This window comes from Dicentrarchus labrax, unplaced genomic scaffold (assembly GCF_905237075.1).
Source record: "Dicentrarchus labrax unplaced genomic scaffold, dlabrax2021, whole genome shotgun sequence".
In the NCBI taxonomy this organism is placed as follows: domain Eukaryota; kingdom Metazoa; phylum Chordata; class Actinopteri; family Moronidae; genus Dicentrarchus; species Dicentrarchus labrax.
The window spans coordinates 1-9,150 of record NW_026136902.1 but is presented as its reverse complement, the minus strand read 5'-3'; the positions used below and the strand labels follow the sequence as shown (position 1 = coordinate 9,150).

Sequence of the window (9,150 nt, the reverse complement as noted above, 5' to 3'; positions counted from 1 at the left end):
ACAACCAACCACCTCAGACACTCCAAAACAGTCAACATACAAACCTGTCCCAATCCACTCCAAATGGCCCCAAACGTGCTCCTAAACACTTTCTGAAAAATCCCATACTAGGGCTGACACTTTGAAATTTTCCAACAACCCATCGCCCCATTCACAATGAATGGACACACTCAAACGGGAATAACTCCGGAACCGAACGTCGCAGACACTTGGAAACGCGCTCCGTCTGCCATAATCCGACCCTTCTGAACACGCAGGACTTGTCCCCGAGTCTCTACGACCTACGGTTGCCGAGATACAAGGATTTTCACCTCTATTTCCGGAATTACGCCCACTTCCGGTTATCACCGGAAGTCGAGACTGACACCCAAAGAAGCGGAAGGAAAAAATGAACAGATTGAACCTGCTTTGAACTCTCTACAACCTTCCTGTGAGGAGAAACATGCTCATTAGACCAATGTCTAATGTTGCACTCATCCCTATTCCTATCGGGTAACCCTAACCCTAGCTTCCAAATGGCTGGCTGGCTGGCTGGCTGGCTGGCTGGCTGGCACACTCTTGACAGGTCTATCACTCCAAATAACACCTTTCCCAGTAGCCTTACCCTGAACCTAACCACTCCCACACTTGCCTACACACAACCAACCACCTCAGACACTCCAAAACAGTCAACATACAAACCTGTCCCAATCCACTCCAAATGGCCCCAAACGTGCTCCTAAACACTTTCTGAAAAATCCCATACTAGGGCTGACACTTTGAAATTTTCCAACAACCCATCGCCCCATTCACAATGAATGGACACACTCAAACGGGAATAACTCCGGAACCGAACGTCGCAGACACTTGGAAACGCGCTCCGTCTGCCATAATCCGACCCTTCTGAACACGCAGGACTTGTCCCCGAGTCTCTACGACCTACGGTTGCCGAGATACAAGGATTTTCACCTCTATTTCCGGAATTACGCCCACTTCCGGTTATCACCGGAAGTCGAGACTGACACCCAAAGAAGCGGAAGGAAAAAAATGAACAGATTGAACCTGCTTTGAACTCTCTACAACCTTCCTGTGAGGAGAAACATGCTCATTAGACCAATGTCTAATGTTGCACTCATCCCTATTCCTAACCCTAACCCTAACCCTAACCCTAACCCTAACCCTAACCGCTCCGGTGCCGGAGGCTGCTCCGATGTCGGAGGCCGCTCCGGTGCCGGGGGCTGCTCCGGGGCCGGAGGCTGCTCCGGTGCAGCTTGCCGCTCCAGCGCCGGCGGCTGCTCCGGGGCAGTTGGCCGCTCCGGTGCCAGCAGCCTCCCCAGCGCTAACAGTCGCGCTGACACCGACAGTTGCTCCTTTAAACCCGTGTGTGGTCCACAGCCCAGACTCCATCACCTGCCTCTCAGGGGACGGGGATCGGGGAGAGCCCCATAAAGGCCCTTGTGAGGCCTCCACCGCTCAGTCCACTCCTGTTAAATTCAGGAGCCTTAGAAGAGCAACCCAGAGCAGACTCACGCTGCGGCCTAGACCGACAGCGCCGACCCCAGCGCCTATGCCCAACACCAGGAGACCTACAAAACACATTAACACACAGAATAAAATACAGGATTGGGGCCTCAGCATTGGCAAAGAGTGGGCCTTCATTGGAGACTCTAACTTGGCCAAAATGCCTCCATTTGAAAGCACCAACCTACAAATTGACAGCTACCCAGGAGCGACATTAGCACATGCTAAAACGCTAATTGATAAGGCCACCACCTCCACCAAATTAGAGAAATTGGTCCTCTCTTTTGGTATAAACAACAGAAACGCTGCATCCAAAACAATCCTGACACAGCAGCTATTAGCCACAGTGGAGGCAGCTGAAGCTAAATTCCCCCAAGCGGCCGTTTGGGTGCCTTTAATCAATTATTCCCGTCACTTACCCCTCAAAGAGCAGTCCTGCCTGGTCCACCTGAACGCACATATTCAAAAAAACTGCCTCTTCATCCCCAGACTGCCCTCCAAATCTTTTGAAACTGGGGCAGATAACATACATTGGACAAAAGCCACCGCCAAACACATGTTTGAACACTGGACGGGGTATTTAAAATGCTCATCCCCATAAGCCTGCACTCTCAGGAGGGGTCAAAAAATGTACTGGTGTTATCACAGACATTCAAATTAACCCAGGCCCAGTTCACTCTCCTGGACAGGGGCCTCTCTTTCATCCCCACTAGGGGGAGCCAGAGCAACATCATTGAGCAAAGCAGATGGGACCTGCAGCAATATCATAGGAGAATCAAACTCCATGTTTATTTTCAAAACAAAAAAGATGTAATTTTCACCCCCTTTACCCAAAAATCTGATTGGAGCCCCCCCCTCTCTAAATTGCCACCAGATATCACTGACCTCATCCAAGCTGACATTAATTATTTTGAAAACAATTTCCAGCCACTCCCAATCAAAAACAATCTCAACCAAGATGAAATTGAAGCCCTTAAGGACCTAAAAGAAAACAAAAACATCATCATAAAGCCAGCAGATAAAGGCAGTGCAGTAGTACTGATGGACAGGGAACAATATTTATTTGAGGGTAACAGACAGCTAACAGACACAAAGTATTATTCTGTCTTAAAGGAACCTATCTACCCTGAAACTAAAAAAATGGTGCAACCAATTATTCAATCATTATTAGACAAAAAATTCATAAATAAAAAACAATACACCTACCTGCTGGGTAATCCAATCCCCCGGCCCAGATTGTTTTACCTGTTACCCAAGATCCATAAAGAACCCTCAAAATGGAGTGTTCCATTCGAAATCCCACCTGGGAGACCCATTGTCTCCGATTGTGATAGTGAGACCTACTATACGGCCCAATTTATTGATTACTACATCAATCCCCTTTCCAATAAACATTTGGGCTATCTCAAGGACACCTACCATTTTGTTAATACAGTCAAACAACTCCAAATCCCCCCCGACTCCATCCTGTTCACCATGGACGTCGACAGCTTATACACTAATATTGACATTGATGAAGGCATTCAGGCCATAAAGAATATTTTCACAAAATTTCCAGATAAAAAAAGACCAGATAAGGAATTATTACAACTCCTTGCCATTAACCTGAGGAGGAATGATTTTGAATTTGACAACAAATTTTATTTGCAAATAAAAGGCACGGCTATGGGCAAGAAATTTGCACCGGCGTATGCCAACATTTTCATGGCTGAATGGGAGACCTCCGCCCTGGCAACCTGCAACAAAAAACCACTGCATTATTATAGATATCTGGATGATATCTGGGGGATCTGGTCCCACTCCATGGAAGAATTTGACCAATTTGTACTTACCCTGAATAACCACAACCCGTCCATCACACTGAAGTCCACCACCAGCACCACGTCAGTCGACTTCTTGGACACCACCACCTATAAAGGAACAAACTTCAAACAGACTAACAAATTAGATATTAAAGTCTTCTTCAAGGAAACAGACACCCATGCTCTGCTCTTTAAAAACAGTCACCACCCAAAACACACATATAGGGGCATACTGAAATCCCAATTACTTCGGTTCCACAGAATATGCACTCATAAGAGTGATTTTATGGCGGCCACAAAGACGCTCTTCAGGGCTCTGGCCACCAGGGGATATTCACGCTCCTTCCGGCGTAAGGCCCTCAGCACCTTCCTGGAGACAAGGCCATTAGACACGGCAGAGGTTCTCCCCTTTGTGACCACCTATTCCAGGCCAGCGGTCACCCTGTGTAGGAAAATTAAACACAATTTTGACCAAAAAGTCCTTAGGCCAGGACACCTGAACAACCACAGGTTTATAGCGGCCTTTAGAAAAAACAAGAACCTCCAGGATTACCTGGTCTCGGCCAAAATGAAGCCCCTAACAACCTCTGCACCCAGGGGCTACGGCCAATTTTTCAAACATGCCAGGTGGATACGCAGCCACTCTAATAAAACAGTCTATAAGACCATGGCATGTGGTAATCCCCACTCCAAAAACTGCGTTTACCTCATCTCATGTCTCTCTTGTGGCTTGCAGTATGTTGGGGAGACCAAAAACACGCTGTTACAGCGGTTCACCCAGCACAGGTACAACATCCAGAGACGGAGGGAAACACACACACCTCTGGTCAGCCATTTTCTGGCCCATGGATGGTCGTCTGTCCGGGCCACGATCATCCAGATGGACCCTAGCTGGAATGCCACACAGAGAACCCGAGCCGAGAGGACCTGGATTATGAAATTAGAAACATTACACCCCAAAGGCCTCAACTCCAAATAGAGCTTTCCTGATCTGGAGCAGGATGGCCCGTGCATGGAGCCTCGACACCGCTGCGCGGTGCCGAGACTCATCCACTTCCTCTATCCTAACCCTAACCCTAACCCCTAACCCTAACCCTAACCCTAACCCTAACCCCTAACCCTAACCCCTAACCCTAACCCTAACCCTAACCCTAACCCTAACCCAAACGTGCTCCTAAACACTTTCTGAAAAATCCCATACTAGGGCTGACACTTTGAAATTTTCCAACAACCCATCGCCCCATTCACAATGAATGGACACACTCAAACGGGAATAACTCCGGAACCGAACGTCGCAGACACTTGGAAACGCGCTCCGCCTGCCATAATCCGACCCTTCTGAACACGCAGGACTTGTCCCCGAGTCTCTACGACCTACGGTTGCCGAGATACAAGGATTTTCACCTCTATTTCCGGAATTACGCCCACTTCCGGTTATCACCGGAAGTCGAGACTGACACCCAAAGAAGCGGAAGGAAAAAATGAACAGATTGAACCTGCTTTGAACTCTCTACAACCTTCCTGTGAGGAGAAACATGCTCATTAGACCAATGTCTAATGTTGCACTCATCCCTATTCCCTATCGGGTAACCCTAACCCTAGCTTCCAAATGGCTGGCTGGCAGGCACGCTGATGACAGACATGTCTATCACTCCAAATAACACCTTTCCCAGTAGCCTTACCCTGAACCTAACCACTCCCACACCTGCCTACACACAACAAACCACCTCAGGCACTCCAAAACAGTCAACATACAAACCTGTCCCAATCCACTCCAAATGGCCCCAAACGTGCTCCTAAACACTTTCTGAAAAATCCCATACTAGGGCTGACACTTTGAAATTTTCCAACAACCAGTCGCCCCATTGGCAATGAATGGACACACTCAAACGGGAATAACTCCGGAACCGAACGTCGCAGACACTTGGAAACGCGCTCCGTCTGCCATAATCCGACCCTTCTGAACACGCAGGACTTGTCCCCGAGTCTCTACGACCTACGGTTGCCGAGATACAAGGATTTTCACCTCTATTTCCGGAATTACGCCCACTTCCGGTTATCACCGGAAGTCGAGACTGACACCCAAAGAAGCGGAAGGAAAAAATGAACAGATTGAACCTGCTTTGAACTCTCTACAACCTTCCTGTGAGGAGAAACATGCTCATTAGACCAATGTCTAATGTTGCACTCATCCCTATTCCCTATCGGGTAACCCTAACCCTAGCTTCCAAATGGCTGGCTGGCAGGCACGCTGATGACAGACATGTCTATCACTCCAAATAACACCTTTCCCAGTAGCCTTACCCTGAACCTAACCACTCCCACACCTGCCTACACACAACCAACCACCTCAGACACTCCAAAACAGTCAACATACAAACCTGTCCCAATCCACTCCAAATGGCCCCAAACGTGCTCCTAAACACTTTCTGAAAAATCCCATACTAGGGCTGACACTTTGAAATTTTCCAACAACCAGTCGCCCCATTGGCAATGAATGGACACACTCAAACGGGAATAACTCCGGAACCGAACGTCGCAGACACTTGGAAACGCGCTCCGTCTGCCATAATCCGACCCTTCTGAACACGCAGGACTTGTCCCCGAGTCTCTACGACCTACGGTTGCCGAGATACAAGGATTTTCACCTCTATTTCCGGAATTACGCCCACTTCCGGTTATCACCGGAAGTCGAGACTGACACCCAAAGAAGCGGAAGGAAAAAATGAACAGATTGAACCTGCTTTGAACTCTCTACAACCTTCCTGTGAGGAGAAACATGCTCATTAGACCAATGTCTAATGTTGCACTCATCCCTATTCCTAACCCTAACCCTAACCCTAACCCTAACCCTAACCCTAACCCTAACCCTAACCCTAACCCTAACCCTAACCCTAACCCTAACCCTAACCCTGTTGTTTTAGTGCCACACACAACGCTTACCTTTGGAATCATAATTCTAGGAGTGTTGTTTACACAAACACACAACGCTGACCTTTGGGATCATAATTCAAGAAGTGTTGTTTACACAAACACACAACGCTGACCTGTGGATCAGAATTTAAGAAGTGTTGTTTACAGGAACACACAACGCTGACCTGTGGGATCATAATTTATAAAAAAAGTGTTGTTTATACAAACATACAACGCTCACCAGTCAATCATCATTTTAGTGTTGTGTACAGCTGCTACACACAACGCTCACCAGTCAATCATTAACACAAAGTTGTGTACAAACATACACACAACGCTGAACAGACCCATCAGAATGAGGGGGATATCAGGATGACACAAACTGGCATGTTGTCAGGTATGGCAGACGACAAGGCCGCTCACCTGAGCGAGGATATAATCCAAGTGATAGGAGTTATTCGGGAAAGAGAGCGGACTGGAGGAAGGACCGTGCACCACCTAACCCTCGGGCTACGAGGGGAAGGACTCAGTCCTATTATCCTAACCCCTTCCCTCCTTGCCTAAACCTAAATCCCTTAACCCCTTCATCCCAAACCCTGGACCACTAACCCCTCACAACAAACCAGAATTAGGGCCTTGATCGAGCCAATTTACATTATTTCTAGTCATTTTTTACATTCAAATTCAATCAAAAATATCTAAAATACGTTTTACATGATTACAAATAGGCTCCTTAATTAAAATAACTTTTAGGAAAACAAAATCACACTTTCAATTGGACGGATACATGATCAGATTAAAACAATTTGGCATAATTACCCTTTCAAACATGATTAATACAACAAATAGCACTCAATTAAGTCCAATTGAAAATATAAAATAGTATACATGATTACAAATAGGCTCTTTAATTAAAATATCTTTTAGGTTAACAAATTCACACTATTAATTGGACGTTTACATGATTAAAATACAACAATTTGGCATAAATACCCTTTCAAACATGATTAATACAACAATTAGCACTTAATTAAATCCATTTACTCACTCGGGAATCCAAAATATGCTCAGATCTCCAAAATTTAAAGCTAATAATCAGTTTAAAAATAATTACACCTTAAAAAATAGTCGATAAGGCTATATACTCAATTTTCACATTAAAAATTTAAATTTAAAATCTCAATTTTCACCCTAGCATAAACAATCAACATAATAATTTAATGGACCAAAAATTAGACTTTTAAAAGCCTTCATAAAAATTTAGCAGCAAAAATCCACAATTGCACAGAGCACGAACTTCCAGCACGAACTTCCAGCCCCAGTTCGGGGGAGGGTATAAAAGCCAGAGGAGGAACACACAGGGCTCATTCTTGCTTAGACTTTGGTACGGACAGTCCTTCTGCCAGTCATACAGCACAGAACTTTTCAGCATAGGATTTTGCTCTTTTACAGTGTGCCTTTCGCCTGATGAAGACCGCTTAGGTCGAAACGTTGCGCACAGGCACACATTAATTAGAATATTCACAAATAAATTAGCTTTTTATTTTAGACACTTTTGTCTCTTTAAGTTTCAGCTTTGATTTCAAAATTAATTTCTCATTTAATATAGATATATCTTAGCATAGTATTAAATAAAACAACTATAATTACTTACATACACCGCTTCATTAACCCTTTAGTGGGACACTTTTGTGGTGTAGATTTAGAGTATTCTGCTCTTGTTTTGCTGTTCATATACGCTGTCTGTTTAAGAGCCCACGGAGGCACACAGCAGTGATATACACATTCAATTAAGTGTTGTTTTAGTGCCACACACAACGCTTACCTTTGGAATCATAATTCTAGGAGTGTTGTTTACACAAACACACAACGCTGACCTTTGGGATCATAATTCAAGAAGTGTTGTTTACACAAACACACAACGCTGACCTGTGGATCAGAATTTAAGAAGTGTTGTTTACAGGAACACACAACGCTGACCTGTGGATCAGAATTCAAGAAGTGTTGTTTACACAAACACACAACGCTGACCTGTGGGATCATAATTTATAAAAAAAGTGTTGTTTATACAAACATACAACGCTCACCAGTCAATCATCATTTTAGTGTTGTGTACAGCTGCTACACACAACGCTCACCAGTCAATCATTAACACAAAGTTGTGTACAAACATACACACAACGCTGAACAGACCCATCAGAATGAGGGGATATCAGGAGGACACAAACTGGCATGTTGTCAGGTATGGCAGACGACAAGGCCGCTCACGTGAGCGAGGATATAATCCAAGTGATAGGAGTTATTCGGGAAAGAGAGCGGACTGGAGGAAGGACCGTGCACCACCTAACCCTCGGGCTACGAGGGGAAGGACTCAGTCCTATTATCCTAACCCTAACCCTAACCCTAACCCCTAACCCCTAACCCTAACCCTAACCCTAACCCTAACCCTAACCCTAACCCTAACCCTAACCCTAACCCTAACCCTAACCCTAACCCTAAGTCGAGACTGACACCCAAAGAAGCGGAAGGAAAAAATGAACAGATTGAACCTGCTTTGAACTCTCTACAACCTTCCTGTGAGGAGAAACATGCTCATTAGACCAATGTCTAATGTTGCACTCATCCCTATTCCTATCGGGTAACCCTAACCCTAGCTTCCAAATGGCTGGCTGGCAGGCACGCTGATGACAGACATGTCTATCACTCCAAATAACACCTTTCCCAGTAGCCTTACCCTGAACCTAACCACTCCCACACCTGCCTACACACAACCAACCACCTCAGACACTCCAAAACAGTCAACATACAAACCTGTCCCAATCCACTCCAAATGGCCCCAAACGTGCTCCTAAACACTTTCTGAAAAATCCCATACTAGGGCTGACACTTTGAAATTTTCCAACAACCCATCGCCCCATTCACAATGAATGGACAC

At 45.5% G+C, this 9,150-nt stretch overlaps 1 long non-coding RNA gene across 2 annotated transcripts; it reads right to left on the bottom strand.

The window, feature by feature from the left end:
• Positions 1-1,589: 1,589 nt before the first annotated feature.
• LOC127360633 (uncharacterized) lies at positions 1,590-4,378 on the bottom strand. 2 transcript variants are annotated; one of them, XR_007883858.1, is made up of 4 exons: positions 4,124-4,378; positions 3,551-3,744; positions 3,333-3,425; positions 1,590-3,236 (listed from the first exon to the last, which is right to left on the bottom strand). It is a non-coding gene; the product is annotated as an uncharacterized LOC127360633 (long non-coding RNA). The 2 variants fall into 2 exon arrangements; XR_007883857.1 differs by having other exon boundaries at positions 3,333-3,744.
• Between the last annotated feature and the right edge of the window lie 4,772 nt (positions 4,379-9,150).